The sequence below is a fragment of the Triturus cristatus genome, chromosome 11 (genome assembly GCF_964204655.1).
Source record: "Triturus cristatus chromosome 11, aTriCri1.1, whole genome shotgun sequence".
Taxonomy (NCBI): domain Eukaryota; kingdom Metazoa; phylum Chordata; class Amphibia; order Caudata; family Salamandridae; genus Triturus; species Triturus cristatus.
In genome coordinates this window covers 67407987-67426662 of record NC_140594.1, presented here as the reverse complement: position 1 = coordinate 67426662, position 18676 = coordinate 67407987, and positions in this window count along the sequence as shown.

Here is an 18676-nt window from a genome sequence, read left to right as displayed (position 1 = left end):
GTGGATTGGGGTGGAGTGGATTTGATTGGAGTGGAGTGGGTTAGATTTGAGGAGTGTGGTAGATTGGGTGGATTGGAGCCTGGCAGATTTGAGTGTAGAGGGGTAGATTGTGGTAGACTGAAGTGGCGGAGATTGTGATGGAGTGGGTAAGATTGGAGTAGGGTAGATTTAAGTGGAGAAGAGTTGGATAGATTGCAATGTAGTTTGAAGAGGAGTGGGTCAAATTGGAATGGAGTGGGGTGAATTGGACTGGGGTAGATTGGAGTGGAGTAGATTGAAGTGGATTGGATTGGGGTACATTGGAGTGGGGTGGATCGGGAGTGTCCGACATGGCAATAGAGTGGTTGCAGTCTTTTCTCAGTGTTCCTTCCTTTAAGGTCTTTGAGGGAGATGCCATCTCCAACCAGTTTCCTCTCAGCTGTGGGGTTCCCCAGGGCTCTGCACTGAGCCCCACGCTGTTTAATGTATATATGATACCCTTGGCAGAGATTGTCCATCCATTTGACATGAAACGTATCACCCATGCAGATGACACTCAGCTCGTGGTGGCACTCAACCACCCCGAGGGGTCATCTAGCATCCTCGGCTGTTGCCTAGAGGAGGTCGCCAAATGGATGGAACTCTAATGCCTTAAACTTAATGGGGACATGTTAGAATCCGGGGTCTCGGGTTGGCACAGGTATGCACTTGCGACAAGCAGCGACCCTTTCCTCTAAGTCAGGGCAAAGGATTACTCGTGAAAAATAACCCCTGCTCACCCTCTAGGTAACGTGGCGCGAGCAGTCAGGCTAGATTCCAGAGGGCATGAGGTTAAGCATTTAGGGTGCCCCACAACAACCACCAACCCACCACACAGAGACTCAAGACTGTATTTTATAAAAATAAAGCTCTTTATAGATAGACTCTTCAAGCAGGCTTCAAAATACAGTGTTCCACTCTTCAAGAGGGTTCCAGTTACTTGTACTCAATGTTACATGAGGCCACAGTTCTTAAAAGGCAATTTGAGATGTGATTTCTCTTCTTTGAGGTCCGTGCGCACCGTAGCGCTGTTTGTACGCTTCGTACCGGCGTTGGTACGTGTCGTACACCACATGTACGATTCCCTTCTCCGTCTCACGCTTCCCGCGTGGGCAAGCATATGGATATTTAACCCCTACGGGCCGTACAGTCGCAAGTACGCGCCGTCTGAGCTTGGGACGAGTCTCGCTAAGCCTCACGCTTCCCGCGTGAGCAGCGTACTGGGACGGTAGAGTAGTACGGACCGTACTAGGAGAGTACGCGTCGTACAGGGGAGCTTGGAGAGCACAGTACCTTATTCCTTGGGGGAGAGTTTGCGGCGGCCTCGGCAGTCCTCAGGAGGGCGTCCCGCGTCGCGTTGCAGTCCCACTTGGTCAGAGGACGGCGATGCTTCGTGGGGCGCCTCAGGACGTCCCGGCACACTTCGAGGTGGAAGGAGGGGCGCCTCGGGGGTGATTTCAGCGGCGCATCGCTGTCGGCTTCGTCCAGAAGTGGCGAACTTGCGTGGCGTCGATCCTCACGGTGATCTCAACGGCTCGGGGCCATAGAGGCTCGGGGCTTGGAATTCAACAGCCTCTCTTTGCGTTGCGAGCTCCGGCTCGAGGGGGCAGCAGTTCACTTTGCTCAGGCCAGGCGGGGCAGGCCGTCACGGTGCTCACAGCAGCACAGTCGGGCAGAGGTCACGTTGCTCGGCGAGATGGGGGCACACAGGTTCTCTGGGGTCAGCGTTTGCAAATCACCAGCAGCAGCTTCCTTTCTTCCAGGGAGGGGTAGCGCCCACTGTTCCTGGGGTGCAGTTCAGGGGGCAAGTTCACCAAAAAGCCCTTGGAGATTGTTCACACAGCACAAGTTGATTCAAAAGTCTTTCTTAGTCTTTTCCTCTCCTTCTTGCAGCAAGGCAGCCACCACAGGCCAGTCTCTCAGGCTTAGAGACAGTAGTCCTCCACGTAGCTTTCACAGGTCCTCCTCTTCAGGCAGTGTTTCTTCTTGGCGTAAACAGGATCTGATTTCTTAGGAGCAGGGCTCCTTCTTTTATACACAGTTTCTTTTGTTCTTTGTCGCCAGGGGGCCTGTGCCTGGCTCAGTCCGGTTTTGGAGCACTTTGTTGTGGTGACTCTGCTCTTTCCTTTCAGTGCACAGGGCAGAGACATCAGCCGCTCCACAGGGGGCAGAGCCAGCATTGTGGTGGCAGAGCACAGGTCTATTCAGAGTCAAGGTGTACTCCTCCCACCCATCCTGGTGTAATCTCTCTACCCACCACCTGGCAGCCAGCCTGTCTCCTGGAACTCCCCAGCCCTGCCCCTCACTGAAACTAGGCAGCACACACACACAAAGCAGAGGCAGACTGAAATGGCTAAGCAAGTAAATACTAACTTTCTAAAAGTAGTATTCACAAACACAGGATATTAAAATAAACTTTACTAAAATAAGTATTTTATTATTCAGGCATACTAAACTTGACTTTCTACCATGCTCTCTGAGTCCGCTGGGATTATAGACTGTAATAATTCCAGCAGCCCATTCTGGCCTATGGAGAGCAGGTAGCCTTCTATAGTGAAAAACGAAAATGGCTGTAATTCACTATTAGGACATGCCACACACATCAGGGCATGTCCTACCCTATGCCTACAATGCACCCTGCTCTTGGGCCTACCATAGGGGTGACTAATATGCAGTTAAGGGAAGGTTTAGGGACTGGCAAGTAGGTGCACTTGCGCAGTCAGCCTGAAAGTACCAGACCGCACGCAGGTTCTGCAATGGCAGACCTTAGTCACATTTTACTAGGCCGCTTTTGTGGGTGGCACAACCAGTGCTGCAAGCCCACCAGCAGCATTTGTATTTACAAGCCCTGGCACTCCTGGTGCACTTTACTAGGGGCTGATAGTAAACCAAATAAGCCAAACATGGACACCAATCAAGGTATACACTTTTCAAAGGGAGCACTTGCACTGTGGCACTGATTAGCAGTGGCACAGTGCCCTGAGCAGCTAACACCAACAAAACACATGAGGCACATCAGCAAAAAGTGGAAGGGAAACTCACGCCAAGGTGCCGGGTCTAACACGTGTCCCCTCCAGCTGAAATGTGGGGGGAACTTCCCTACCCCAGGGAGTTCCTCTTCACTAAGGCGGAAAAACCTGGACAGACCGTCAGCATTGGCGTGATCTGTGCCAGGGCGATGCTCCACCATAAAGTCCATACCCTTTAGGGAGATGGACCACCTCAACAGTTTTGGGTTCTCACCCCTCATTTGCATCAACCATCTGAGGGGCCTGTGGTCGGTCTGAACCCGGAAATGAGACCCAAACCAGTAGGGTCTTAGCTTCTTCAGCGCCCAGACCACAGCAAATGCTTCTCGCTCGATTGCACTCCACCTTTGTTCCCGAGGAAGTAACCTCCTACTAATGAAGGCTACAGGTTGGTCCCAGCCATCTGTGAGAGAACAGCCCCTACACCATGCTCTGATGCGTCTGACTGCTCTAGGAATTCTTTGGAGAAGTCAGGAGCCAAGAGCATGGGCGCCGTGCACATGGCAGTCTTCAGGGTGTCAAAAGCCTTCTGACAGGTGTCAGTCCAGATCACTTTCCTGGGCTGCTTCTTCGAAGTCAGCTCTGTCAAGGGGGCAACAATGCTGCCATACCCCTTGACAAACCTCCTGTAGTACCCTGTGAGTCCCAAGAAGGCCCTCACCTCTGTCGGGGTCTTTGGGGGCTCCCAAGCCAGGATGGTTTCAATCTTGGGTTGGAGGGGCGCCACCTGGCCGCTCCCCACTTGGTGTCCCAAGTACACCACGGAACCCGGCCCGATCTGACACTTGCTTGCCTTGATCGTGAGGCCTGCCTTGCGCAGTGCCATCAACACTTCCCAGAGGTGGTGCAGGTGTTCTTTCCATGTGCCACTGAACACTGCGATGTCATCCAGGTAGGCGGCGCTGAACTCGGTCAGCCCAGCCAACACCTGGTTGATCAACCTCTGGAAGGTGGCAGGGGCATTCTTCATCCCAAATGGCATAACCCGGAACTGGAAATGCCCATCTGGGGTGGAAAATGCTGACCTCTCTTTGGCCCCATCAGTTAAGGTGATCTGCCAGTACCCAGACGTCAAATCAAACGTGCTGAGGTACCGGGCAGCCCCTAACCGATCGATGAGCTCATCAGCTCTGGGGATGGGGTGCGCGTCAGTCTTCGTGACTGAATTGAGTCCTCTGTAGTCCACACAGAACCGGAGTTCGGGTGTGGCACCTGGCGCTGCAGCCTTTGGGACCAAGACCACTGGGCTGGCCCAAGGACTGCTGGAGGACTCAACCAACCCTAGAGCAAGCATCTTTGAGACCTCCTCTTTGATGCAGGCTCTGACCCTGTCAGTTACTCTGTAAGCCTTGTGCTTCACAGGCAAGCTGTCTCCTGTGTCCACGTCATGGACGCACCGATCTGTGACACCAGGAACCAGGGAGAACAATTCAGGAAACTGCCCCAGCAGCTGGCAGCAGTCATCCTGTTGCTCAGGGGTCAGGGTGGGTGAGAGGTTACCTCCATCCACTGACCCGTCTCACTCTGAGGCTACCAGGAGGTCAGGAAGAGGCTCGGACTCCTCTTCCGCCCCATCATCTGTGGCCAAGAGCATGCCCACTTCGGACCTCTCCAAGTGGGGCTTTAGTCTGTTGACATGTAGGACCCTCAAGGGGTTCCTGGGAGACTGCAAGTTTACCAGATAGGTGACAGAACTCTTGCGCTCTACAATCTCAAAGGGTCCGGTCCACTTGTCTTGGAGTGCACAAGGCTCCACAGGGGCCAGGACACATACCTTTTGCCCAGGTTGAAGCTCAACCAGAGTGGCGTTCTGGTCATACCACTGCTTCATTTCTTCCTGGCTGGCTTCCAGATTTGCCTCAGCAAGTTGCCTGAAACGCCTAGTCTGGATCCGGAAGGCCAGCATGTAATTATATACATTCTGGGGAGGTTTCCTGGGAGATTGCTCCCAGCCTTCCTTGACCAGACTAAGAGGTCCTCGTACTGGGTGGCCATACAGAAGCTCAAAGGGACTGAACCCTAGAGACTTCTGTGGCACCTCACGGTACGCAAAGAGAAGGCATGGTAAGAGGACGTCCCACTTACGCCTCATGGGTTCCTCAAGACCCATAATCATGCCCTTTAGGGTTCGGTTGAATCTCTCAACCAACCTGTTTCCTTGGGGATGGTAAGGGGTGGTGAACTTGTAGGTCACACCACACTCTTGCCAAAGGGATTTCATATATTTCGATATGAAATTGGTGCCCCTGTCAGACACCACCTCTAGAGGGAATCACACTCGTGAGAAAATTCCCATCAGTGCCCGTCCCACCACGGGGGCCGTCACTGTCCTCAGAGGGATGGCTTCAGGGTACCGGGTGGCATGGTCCACCAAGACCAGGATAAACCTGTTGCCCATGGCTGTCTTGGGGTTCAGTGGCCCCACAATGTCAATCCCCACTCGCTGGAATGGGGTACTGACCACAGGGAAAGGTTGGAGTGGAGCCTTTTGCTTCCTTCCACTATTACCACTTGCCTGGCAAGTCTGGCAGGTCCTACAATGAGCATCTGAGCTCTTGTGCATTTGAGGCCAATAAAAGTGGGAGACAAGCCTCTCATAGGTCTTGTCCTGCCCCAAATGCCCTGCTAATGGCACATCGTGAGCCAGCCCCAGTAGGAAGGCTCTGAACTTCTGGGGTACCACCAGCGCACGGGCTGACCCAGGTTCAGCAACCTTAGGCTCTGAGTACAGGAGGTCATTCTCCCAGTAGATGAAATGTGTACCGGACTGATCACCATTGGCCTGAGCTGCAGCCTGCTGCCGCATACCCACGAGAGAGGGGCACGCTTTCTGCTCCCTGCAGAATTCCTCCCTGGAGGGGCCTCCTTCTTGCTGCCAATGGGTCAGCTCAGGCAGGTCCCCCAGTTTGGCTATCTGTTCCCCGGTAGGCTCCAGGGCATCCCCCTCAAGGTCTGCTTCCTCCTGAGCCGTGGGAACTTTAGGGGCCGGTTTCCCGCACCTCCTGCGCCCTCTCCCTAAGGCCGGTTCCTGGGCCTCTCCCTCAGGCTCCAGGGTCTCTTGAACACCCCTACTGGCTGCCATTGACCGGGTGGCCACGCACGCCCAGTCAGGTAAACCCACCATCCGCAGGTGAGCTGTTTTCTCCACCTTTTCCCAAGGGGAGCTCTCCAAATCATTTCCTAGGAGACAGTCTACAGGCATGGCAGTTCTCACAGCGACTTGCAGAGTACCAGAGACCCCCCCCCCCAATCAAAGGGAACTTGAGCCATTGGACAACGGCTCTCTGTGTTGTCAGCATTGACAACCCGACAATAGGCATGGGGTACAACCTGCTCTTGAGATACCAGGTGCTGCCGCACTGCAGTCACACTGGCGCCTGTGTCTCGAAGAGCCTCTACCTTCTTCCCATTGACGCTCACCACTTGCCCATATTTCTTAGTGTTGGAGGGCAAGTGTGTTTCAGGGACCATTTCACTGTCTCCCAATGAGACTAGGGTCAGCTGGACGGGGTCCCACCCACCTGGGACTTCTACCTCCTCCCCAAAGGCTACTGTAGCCATCTGCTTCGGTAGAGCACCGGTGGGTGCTGGTTTTACATACTGGCGACACTTGGGATCACTGGCAAAGTGACCCAGCTCACCACATTTATAACACTGTGGGGGCCCCTTTGGAACAGGTTTAACTGTCGGGCCCCTGTCTGCTTCGGGGGTGGGGGAGGCTGAGAACCTTTCTGCTGGTTCCCTTGGGTATTACTTTGGGGGCCTTTTGGGAACCCTTTCTGTTTTCCCCGTCCCCCCCACTCTTCTGCTGGGGACCCTGCCCACCCTTGGCGGAGTCTCCCACTTGACCCTTGTGGACCCTGGTGCTGACCCAGCGGTCCGCCTCTTCAGCAAGTTTCCTAGGATTAGTCAGCTTGCTATCGATCAGGTGTTGGCATAGCTCAGGAAAACAATTAAGGGACAAGTGCTCCCATGCAATTAAATCAAAGAGACCTTGTTAATCATTCACTTTGCTACCCTTCACCCAGCCATCCAGTGCTCTGCAGAAAAAGGTTACATACTCCACATACGTACTCCCAACAATCTGTGTACACCCCCTGAACCTCTGTCTATATAATTCAGGAGTTAGCCCATATCTGGTCATTAAAGCTTCCTTCATGTGGGGGTAAGAGTTGTACATGTCACAGGGCAAATCTGAGAGTGTGTCCCGCCCCTCACTGAGGAACCGCCCCCACAACCCCGCTCCCCAATCTCTCTCAGGGACCCGGTGGGAAGACATGGCTACCTCATAGGCCGTGAACCATTGCCCTATGTCATCATTCTTAAAGTACTCTTTAACTACATCTTTTGGCATGTACACCCTTGACTCTACCTGCACCGGCGTTGCTCTGCCACCAGAGGGAGGGTTTTCCAGACTTTTGGCTTTTATCTCCAACTCACTCATTTTCATGTCGTGCTCCATCTGAATTTTTCTTCCTTCCAGAGCCATTTTCTTGCTTTCTAGCTCCAATTGGCCATTTAATTTCAGCTCTGCCAACTTCATTTCATGATCCCTGGTGGCCTGTCTGTCTGCCAGCTCCTCTGGTGACAGGCCTCTGCCAAAACTATGGACGCTATCCGCTGGTTCCACTGGCACAGTCTCCTCAGTTGCATTCCTTGATTCCATCCAGGCTTTCAGCACCTTGTAGAGATCTGTTATGTTCCTGCATCCTGCATGTGGAACCTTGAACTTCTTGCAGAAGTACTTGAGTTCAACTTATGTGTAGCTGTCCAGTTTTGACTCATCCCATTCAATCTCTCCAGCCTCAGAGGCTTCAGATGCTGTTTTCTCTATGCTGTTTGGGCCCGGCATGACTCCAAACACAAGGGATCCTCTTTCTTGGCAAGCAAAAATTAAAAAGTATGTGGCTCAAGCTACTGGACTGTCCTCACTGTGCAATGGCTAGTAATCACTGCGCAGACACCAAAAATGCAAATCCGTAGATCCTCACCGCTGCCACCAATGTTAGAATCGGGGGTCTCGGGTTGGCGCAGGTATGCACTTGCGACAAGCAGGGACCCTTTCCTATAAGTCAGGGCAAAGGATTACTCGTGAAAAATAACCCCTGCTCACCCTCTAGGTAACGTGGCGCGAGCAGTCAGGCTAGATTCCAGAGGGCATGAGATTAAGCATTTAGGGTGCCCCACAACAACCACCAACCCACTACACAGAGACTCAAGACTGTATTTTATAAAAATAAAGCTCTTTATAGATAGACTCTTCAAGCAGGCTTCAAAATACAGTGTTTCACTCTTCAAGAGGGTTCCAGTTACTTGTACTCAATGTTCCATGAGGCCACAGTTCTTGCAATTTGAGATGTGATTTCTCTTCTTTGGGGTCCGTGCGCACCGTAGCGCTGTTTGTACGCTTCGTACCGGCGTCGGTACGCGTCGTACACCACACGTACGATTCCCTTCTCCGTCTCACGCTTCCCGCGTGGGCAAGCGTATGGATATTTAACCCGTACGGGCCGTACAGTCGTAAGTACGCGCCGTCCGGGCTTGGGACGAGTCTCGCTAAGCCTCACGCTTCCCGCGTGAGCAGCGTACCGGGACAGTGGCGCAGTACGGACCGTACCAAGGAGAGTACGCGTCGTACAGGCCTGGGACGAGTCTCACTAAGCCTCACGCTTCCCGCGTGAGCAGCGTACCGGGACGGTAGCGCAGTACGGACCGTACCAAGGAGAGTATGCGTCATACAGGGGCGCTTGGAGAGCACAGTACCTTAGTCCATGGGGGAGAGTTTGCGGCGGCCTCGGCAGTCCTCAGGAGGGCGTCCCGCGTCACGTTGCAGTCCCACTTGGTCAGAGGACGGCGATGCTTCGTGGGGCGCCTCAGGACGTCCGGGCCCACTTCGAGGTGGAAGGAGGGGCGGCTCGGGGGTGATTTCAGCGACACAGCGCTGTCAGCTTCGTCCAGACGTGGCGAACTTGCGTGGCGTCGATCCTCACGGTGATCTCTACTGCTCGGGGCCACAGAGGCTCGGGGCTTGGAATTCAACAGCCTCTCTTTGCGTTGCGAGCTCCGGCTCGAGGGGGCAGCAGTTCACGTTGCTCAGGCCAGGCGGGGCAGGCCGTCACGGTGCTCACAGCAGCACAGTCAGGCAGAGGTCTCGTTGCTCGGCGAGATGGGGGCACACAGGTTCTCTGGGGTCAGCGTTTGCAAATCACCAGCAGCAGCTTCCTTTCTTCCAGGGAGGGGTAGCACCCACTGTTCCTGAGGCGCAGTTCAGGGGGCAAGTTCACCAGCAAGCCCTTGGAGATTGTTCACACAGCACAAGTTGATTCAAAAGTCTTTCTTAGTCTTTTCCTCTCCTTCTTGCAGCAAGGCACCCACCACAGGCCAGTCTCTCAGGCTTAGAGACAGTAGTCCTCCATGTAGCTTTCCCAGGTCCTCCTCTTCAGGCAGAGTTTCTTCTTGGCGTAAACAGGATCTGATTTCTTAGGAGCAGGGCTCCTTCTTTTATACACAGTTTCTTTTGTTCTTTGTCGCCAGGGGGCCTGTGCCTGGCTCAGTCCGGTTTTGGAGCACTTTGTTGTGGTGACTCTGCTCTTTCCTTTCAGTGCACAGGGCAGAGATATCAGCCGCTCCACAGGGGGCGGAGCCAGCATTGTGGTGGCAGAGCACAGGTCTATTCAGAGTCAAGGTGTACTCCTCCCACCCATCCTGGTGTAATCTCTCTACCCACCACCTGGCAGCCAGCCTGTCTCCTGGAACTCCCCAGCCCTGCCCCTCACTGAAACTAGGCAGCACACACACACAAAGCAGAGGTGGACTGAAATGGCTAAGCAAGTAAATACTAACTTTCTAAAAGTAGTATTTACAAACACAGGATATTAAAATAAACTTTACTAAAAGAAGTATTTTATTATTCTGAGTTCAGGCATACTAAACTTGACTTTCCACCATGCTCTCTGAGTCCGCTGGGATTATAGAGTGTAATAATTGCAGCAGCCCATTCTGGCCTATGGAGAGCAGGTAGCATTCTATAGTGAAAAACGAAAATGGCTGTAATTCACTATTAGGACATGCCACACACATCAGGGCATGTCCTATCTTATGCCTACAATGCACCCTGCCCTTGGGCCTACCATAGGGGTGACTAATATGCAGTTAAGGGAAGGTTTAGGGACTGGCAAGTAGGTGCACTTGCGCAGTCAGCCTGACAGTACCAGACCGCACGCAGGTTCTGCAATGGCAGACCTTAGACACATTTTACTAGGCCGCTTTTGTGGGTGGCACAACCAGTGCTGCAAGCCCACCAGCAGCATTTGTATTTACAGCCCTGGCACTCCTGGTGCACTTTACTAGGGGCTGATAGTAAACCAAATAAGCCAAACATGGACACCAATCAATTTATACACTTTTCAAAGGGAGCACTTGCACTGTGGCACTGATTAGCAGTGGCACAGTGCCCTGAGCAGCTAACACCAACAAAACACATGAGGCACATCAGCAAAAAGTGGAAGGGAAACTCACACCAAAGTGCCAGGTCTAACAGGACAAGATGGAGCTTATGCTCCTGGGCAACTCCCCTTGCTTCAATCCGGCATCTCTTTGGCCAGATTGCCTAGGCCCGGCCCCTAAAGACCAGATCAAGAGCCTTGGTATCTGGATTGACCATTCCCTCACGTTCAGTCATCAGGCAGCAACGTTTTCTGCTACCTGCTTTTGGCTACTAAGGATGCTTCGTAAGGTTCTTCCCCTTCTCCCTTTCCACGCTAGAAAGATCATGGTCCAAGCTTTGATCCTCTCTCCCCTGGATTATGGGAATGCCTTATAACTGGGAGCTCCGCAGTATACCATCAACAAGCTCCAAATCATTCAGAACTGTGCAGCCCATAGACTTCTTCAGATTCCTCGTCGGCAGTCTGTTAAACAAGCACTAAAGAGCTTACACTGGCTACCGATCAGGGAAGGGATCCAGTTCAAGGCTATGTGTTTGGTCCATAAAGCCTTCTGGAAGAACAGCCCGCCCATTCTCCAATCTCTGATCACTCCCTATCAACCGAAGAGAGACCTTCGGTCATCTGTCTCTTTTCTTGCTCTTCAACCCAGAATAAGGAGGGTCAGATGTGGCGGGCGCTCCTTCTCATATAATGGTGCCATCGGTTGGAATGCTCTTACACTTCAATTGCGGAAAGAGCCCAATCTTCTCTCATTCCGCAAGCTTTTAAAACCTTGGCTGTTTTCGTTCCGTATTCTTCTCCTACTGTTCTGTCCCCTGTACTCGTCCGCAGCGCTGGGAGGCCCCCGGGTAGCCATCGAGCTTTATGTCATTCCATTCCATTCCATAGATTGGAGTGGAGTAGGGTAGACTGCTGTAGACTGGAGCAGAGTGGGGTAGATTTGAGTAGAGTGCAGTAGGTTGGGGTGGACTGGGGTAGACTGGAGTGGGGTGGGGTTGATTGGGTTAGATTGAGTGGAGTGTTGTAGATTTGAGTGGAGTAGGGTGGATTGGGGTAGAGTGGAGTGGATTGGGGTAGAGTGAAGTGTGGTGGGTTAAATGGGGGTGGGGTAGATGGGAGTGGTGTAGATTGGAATGGAGTGGGGTAGATTGGAGTGGGATAGATTGAGTGGAGTGGGGTAGATTGGATTTGAGTAGAGTGGAGTGTGGTAAGTGGTGTCGAGTTGAGGGGCATAGAGTTTAGTGGCGTGCTGTGTCATGGAGTGGGTGGCGTAGATTGGAGTGGCATAGAGTTGAGTGCCATGGTGTGTTGTAGAGTGTCTTAGAGTCAAATATTTGTTTTCACCACACTTCAGAATTATACAAAAGGTGCTTCATATGTACAAATTCGGATATATTCTGAAATATCAGCACAGTTAATTTCTTTTTTTTGCCCTCTTACATGGGTACACAGCAGCATTGACACATAAATTCTCTCACTTTGAAGCCAGAGAAAGAAATGTAAACACCAAGCTCCCTCAGAAGACAGTTTGATGATAATGCACAGCAAATGCAAAAAGATAAGAATAAGATTCAAATTCCTGTTTACTGAACGCAAGTTAGTGGTAGAATATAGTAAACAAAGTCTGGACAACAGGAGGTACAAACTCAAGCTGGGCAGCGTAAAACAAATACAGCCAGCCAATAGAAAGCCAGAACATGTGAGTTACAAACCACAAAGCCAATGGTCAGCAATGGACGGAATACATCCCTAGATCAGCTTTCTGAATGTCCCCAAGATGTATTCAGTAAACCAGGCAGTTACTCTGTCTAGTAGGCTTCAACCTAAAAAGCAGTATGGCAGAGGAGAGGGAATCAGGGGTTGGCGACTGCCCATTTTTATAGCTCCTGCTGTGCATGTTGGATAGTTGCAGCCACGGCCCTGTGGAGAGTAATTGTTAAACATTCACAGCAGTACATTCGGCTCAGGACTATAAAGCTTGACTGGGCCTTCAAACTCCGATATAGCCCGTTACTATAGGCTATAAGGCTATATGAAAAACGACATGGAGTCTCCAGTGGTGAAATATACCCGATGGGTCTTGGATTCAATACTTAGGAATAGATGACATAATGGATAAGACAGTATGGGGGAAATTTAAGAGGTCATCCTGGAGTTCTGATCAAGGGGAGAGCGTTCCAAATGGTAGCACCCTGGGCAAGGAGGGTTCTGCCACCAAATCTTTGGCATTTATGTGGGCAGATGGATAGAAGCTCGGGTGTAGTCACCTCAGGTACCTAGAAGGGTAATTTGGGCACGCTGCTGTCAGGAGGCAGGTGTAATGTCGCCACTGTGCCTTTAATGGATAGTAACTTGACCTTTGTGGGGGAGGCCCTGTGCAGAGAGCCGATTGTTGATAGTGGGTGACCAGGGCACCAGCAGTTACAGAAGTCCAGATGGGTAATGTGAGAAAGTGGATTATTAGTTGGGGTGGATAACAGTCCACCAAATGTAATAATGCCACTATTCTCGTTATGTCCAGTAAAGGTGTCAATAATTTAAACCAGAGCCCAGCCCCGGGTGGCTATGGCACAGGGCAGACAGGCTTAACTTGATAAACTGTGTAAATTATTTAGATAGTTATCAGTTGAAAACACAACACAAAAAAAAACTCCAATTCCATCTCCAACTCCTATTTATACAACTAGAGTACATTTTAAGGAACAAAATGACACCCAAAATTACATACGGCAGTAAGGGGAACCAGAGATAGGAATTTTTAAAGTGTTAGATAAAAATAGTGAAAAAAGTGTTAAGCAGCACGCGTTAAGCCCGACTGCACTGGTGCGCTGGTCAAATACAGAGATCAGGTTAGTCCCAGTTGAACGTTTTATCTTCTGACTTTAGGCTCTGAAATGGAAGTCAAAAATTCTCAGCAGGGCAAGGCAGAAGGCTGTGGCCAAGATGGATTCCACAAGACCAGATACCGGTTGCACTAAGTCCCAATGAAGCCATTAACTTATGGCGGGAAAGCTCTGAATGGAAGAAGTTCAAATTCAAACCCAAGGAATGTTTCTCGCTGGCCGGTTGCTTTTGGCGCCTTTCCCGGTGAACATTTCTACCTTTGGATTTTTTTGTAGCTTGGATTCGTCCAGTGGGGTAAAGCTAAAATCTGCAGCTGAACAGGGCTCCAAGAGGCTGAATACCTTTTGCGCAACATGCCACTGAAATAGATGTGCTGCTGCAGAGAAGCTCTGAGCAGGGGCAACCTCAATCTTTGGCCCAGCGGCAATGCACCTTCGCTGGATTGACTTGGCAGGTTTGTCCCATTCTTCTCTTGGTTCTCCGGGAAACAAATCTTGAAAATGTTTTTAGGTACCAGCCTATAGGGTTAGGCACGAGGAGTACACTTTGACACCAGCCAATGGTTCCAGGACCTCATCAACAGCACTCGGGGTCAGGATTCACTCCAACGGAAGACACCAGCAGGGCCCAGGGCAAGTCCAGTTGAAACTAGTCAGCTGGGCTCTTTCAGGAAAATGTGCTTCTTGCAGCTTTTGTGTCCATGTAGATTACAGGAGATCAGCCAACTGAACACTAGTCAATGTCTGTGTCCTGGGTACATGGGGGAGCAGGCCCAGCCCTTAGGGTTCTCCTCACTGGTCACAACAACAGATGCAGTCCTTCTGTCTTCCACAGGTCCAGTAGTGAGCTAAGGAGGTACCACATTTATGCCTGACACAAGCTTGTGAGTGGGGGTAACTCTTGGCCCCTCCCTAAACAATAGGGGGAACGTTCACAAGGGAATCCATTTCCACTTTTGCAGCAGTTCCTGTGTGCCCTACTTAAAATAATCCCACATTGTACCTCTCTACCTGAACCCAAGGTAGCAGAATCTTTCCTCCCTTGTGCAGAGCTCCTGTGCCCACCTTAGAGGTGTAGCCAGGAAGATAAGCAGCCCCCCCCCCCCCTCCGGGTGGTCACTCAAAACCAGTTGTGAGGGCAGCTCCTCTCCCACTGGAATTGGTGCCTGGCTGGCTATTTGGGCAAACAGGAGGCAGGCCCAGGTGTGAGCTGCATCTGCCACTGGCAAGGTAAACATCCTTTGAATATATGAAAGGGGTTCGGCACAGCCACCAGGCCATCCTGCCATTGGAAGGCCAACTTCTCCCCACATCCAATGCAATTGTCCCAGCTCTGGGGGCCAATTCACACCCATTCAAGAAGCTATTCAGCTCCTGTGTGACCGCTGGAAGCTCAGGCAAATGGGCTTCTAGAGGCTTTAGGCAGGTTAAAGGTAACTTTTTTAAAGTATCTTTTGTAAAATATGTGTTACAAATCCGACTTTACCACTGAACTAGATTTGTAATAATTTTTTTTAAAAGTCCAATCATGACCTTTATATCTGCTTCCTAGGCGGAGATAACTTTATTTAATTTAAAATTAACTCCAAATGCTTTCCTATGGCACTGCTAGTCTTTCTACAGCGAAAAAAGCTTTGTAGGCCTTTTCACTGTAAGGACATGTTTTACATTAAACATTTACATGTTCTACCTTTACATATCATGCAACCTGCAAAATGAGCACTTAAGACTTACTTAGGTGTGACTTATTAATATTTAAAAGAAGGATTTAGGCCTGTCAAAAGGGTTTATTTTGACAGGTTGCATTTGCAGTTTAAACCTGCACTGCAGGTTACTGGTGGCAGGCCTGCAGCCATGTTTGCATTGTCACTTCAGTGATGGAACAATACGTGCTGCCGTCCACTAGCGGTATTTAAGTTATAAGCCCTGGGTTCGCTTTGTATTATATTCTAGGGACAGGTAAGTTCAATTCACCAATTAGGTTCATACTAATTTGACATGTTTTTAGGGGTCAGAGCACATACAAAGGCACTGGACAGCAGTGTTCCAGTGTGCGAAGTCCGAAAGCCAGCAATAAAACGTAGCAAAAAGCTGGGGCGGCTCCTCCGCTATGGTGGAGGAATGTCGCCCCACTGCTGCTTCCCAGCAGAGGCAACAGTGAAAAAGAAAAAGATAATAAAATAATTTTATTATCATTTTCTTTTTCACTGCTGCCTCTGATGGGTAGCCGCGTCGCGGCACGGGGCCTGTCCATCCTCCTGAGCTTCAGGAGGAGGAGTTGTGGGCACTACCAGGTGTACATGATGATTTGGAATGCCATTTTAGGTTTGGGCATCTGTTCCGTCTTCCTCCTCTCCCGATCCTCAACTGGCGCACACTGCGCAGGCTCCCAAATGCCAATCCCAGCGCTGCTCACATGCTTGTAATGCTATTCCCAGCATGAGAGCAGCACTGAGATTGGTCGGAGAGGCCTGGTCTGCCACTTGGCTGTGTTGTACAGCCAGGTGAAGAACAGCCACAGGCTCCCAGGCATGGGCGTCTATAGAATTTTTCCGGGGGGGGGGCAAAATGTTAACGTCATCACCATCCTCCGACATGATGTGTGCCAGGTGGGCACAAGGAACACTGGGGCGCAGGAGGAGCCATGTAGCTCTTATTGCCTCCTTGCTATTTTCTAAGCTCTCTGCACTTCCTAGGTCATTCCTGTCCATGTGACAGACAGGCTACCTTGATGGCACTGCTGAGCTCCACAAGTGTACTTCATCTATTGATATTCTGTTTAATATGTACACCATGTGCACTCATGTCTATCCGGGGGTGTGCAAAGAGCCACAGAGACTGCTTCTGGGGTAGTATCCAATTCAGCGCCAAGTTGGTCCAGGCCTCACACGCAGCATCTCCTAAGGGTGCTAGGGGCAGGTGCCCCCTATCCCCGTCTCCCCCTCGTGTCCAGGTCTGTTTGTTGCTAAAGCTGCTCTGAGCAGGCCTCATCCTGGCCTCCTGTCCTCTGAGGTTGGAATGCCTGTCACACACACTGCACCATCAACAGGGTACCAGGGCATGTTCCTCCCCTTACCCAACCCACCCCCCCCCTCCAGACCCTCTGGTTCAGGACTGTGGTAAGAGCTCAGAGCACACACCTTCGTGGCCTCCTGCCCCCTGAGGTGGAAGCGTTCCTCACACAGGTGTATGTCCCCTCTCAGTTTATGTTTATGTTTGTTGTAATTTATATAGCGCTAATCACCCAAGGTCTCTAAGCGCTTTCTTTTAGACAACAGACAAACAAGATAGCACGCTGACGATGGCCCAGTCCCCATAAGCCTACGCAAAGGCCTCCAAGAATAGCATGGTCTTCAGCCTCCTCCGAAATGAAAGTAGATATGTGTCCTTTCGTAAATCCTCAGGGAGTTTATTCCACAGCTGCGGGACAAAGACAGAAAAGGCACGAACCCCAAGTGTCGACAAGTTAAAGCGGGGGCAAGTAAGAAGACTGGCCTGCGAAGAACGAAGGTGACGACCGGGGATGTAGGGCTTCAAACGATCTTTGATATAATTAGGGGCTTCGCCAAACAGGGACTTGTGTGCAATACACAAGCCCTTGAAGCTTACCCTTTGTTTAATAGGAAGCCAATGCAGATGCAGCAGCAAAGGGGTGGCATGCGTTTTACGAGGCAGCTTAAATATCAATCTAGCTGCATTGTTCATGACTACCTGGAGTTTCCTCAGGAGTGATCCAGGGAGCCCAATATAGACTGTATTTCCGTAATCAAGCTGAGACAATACCAAGGCAGTTACCACCGTTTGCATGGTAGTGAATGACAAAAGGGCCGATAGTTTCCGGAGCTGACGCAGTAATCCGACACAGCTTCCCACCACGGCGGAAACCTGGTTCTTCATGGTCACTCCGGAATCTAGTATGATGCCTAGGCTCTTCACGGTAGATACCGGAGTGGGGGTGAGGCCAAGCTCTTGAGGCCAAAATAGGTCAGACCAAGGGGAGGAGTCTGGGAAGAGTACCAAGACTTCAGTTTTGTCAGGGTTTACTTTTAACGAATTCAGAGTCATCCAATTCATGGTGTACCTGAGGATGTTCTGAACATTCCGTTGTGAGTCACAAGAGTGGTTGATGTGAACTATTAGCTGAGTATCGTCTGCATAGTTAAACACCTGACAGTCTAGCCTAGCTAGAGCCTCAATCAAGGGTTGGAGATAGATGTTAAAGAGCAGGGGGGACAGCGCCGAACCCTGCGGGACCCCCCAAAGAAGGGAGCCCTGCTTGGACGTTTGAGCCCCTAGCTGGACCTTCTGCTGGCGGTCTTCCAAAAAGGAAGTGAACCACTGAAGAGCCGTCCCTGTGACTCCCAGCCACTGCATACGGGAAAGTAGTCGCCCATGATTCACTGTATCAAAGGCGGCTGAGAGATCAAGCAGGATCAGAGCAGAATGAGTCTTTCTGTCAGCTGCAAGCCGCAGGTCGTCCAAAACTGAAAGCATAACCAGCTCGGTGCTGTTATGTGCGCGGAACCCTGCTTGCCGATGATGCAATAAGTGGTGTTGCTCGGTATACGATGTCAGAGCTCTGAGCACATGCTGTTCAAGGACTTTAGCCAGGAACGGAAGTTGAGAAATGGGCAAAAATTCTTCAAATTTTTAGCATCAGCACCTGCTTTCTTCAGCAGTGGGAGTACTATTGCTTCCTTGAACTTCTGAGGAACCAGTCCGGACCTGAGGGATAAGTTTAAAACGGCCAAGACCTCAGTCTCAACCAGAGGGAAGAGCGTTTTGTACACCCTGGGGGGGCAGATGTCCTCCGGGGACCCGGACTTCACCTTGGACACTAACCGGGCAAGGACCCCTGGTTCAAGCAGCGGAAGCTGAAAGAAGGGGGTCTTTGGTGGGTCGAAGGGCTCCTCCTCCACTGGTAATGGGCACGGGGCGACACGCGTGTTTTTTATAGCCAGAATAATATCTTCAACTTTGGTTAAGAAGTAGTTCTGGATTTTCTCACAATCGGCTTGAGTGGAAGTTGGTTTCTGTTCGGGCAACATACTCAGTTCCCTAAGAATAATGAAAGTCTCTTTTTGCGTATCACTAGCATTGCAAATCCTGGCTTCATAGAAAGCTGATTTGGTTTTGATAAGGGAGTCCTTATAATGGGCTAATTTGAATTTAAAACTCTCCTTGTCGCCAGGGGCTAATGATTTCCGCCAAAGTCGTTCAGCCCGGCAGAGGGCCTGTTTTTCTCCTCTAAGCTCACATGTGTACCATGGAACTCTAGAAGTATTATACAGAGACTTGGTCCTCTGGATGGGGATGACTGCGTCTATGGCTGTCTTCA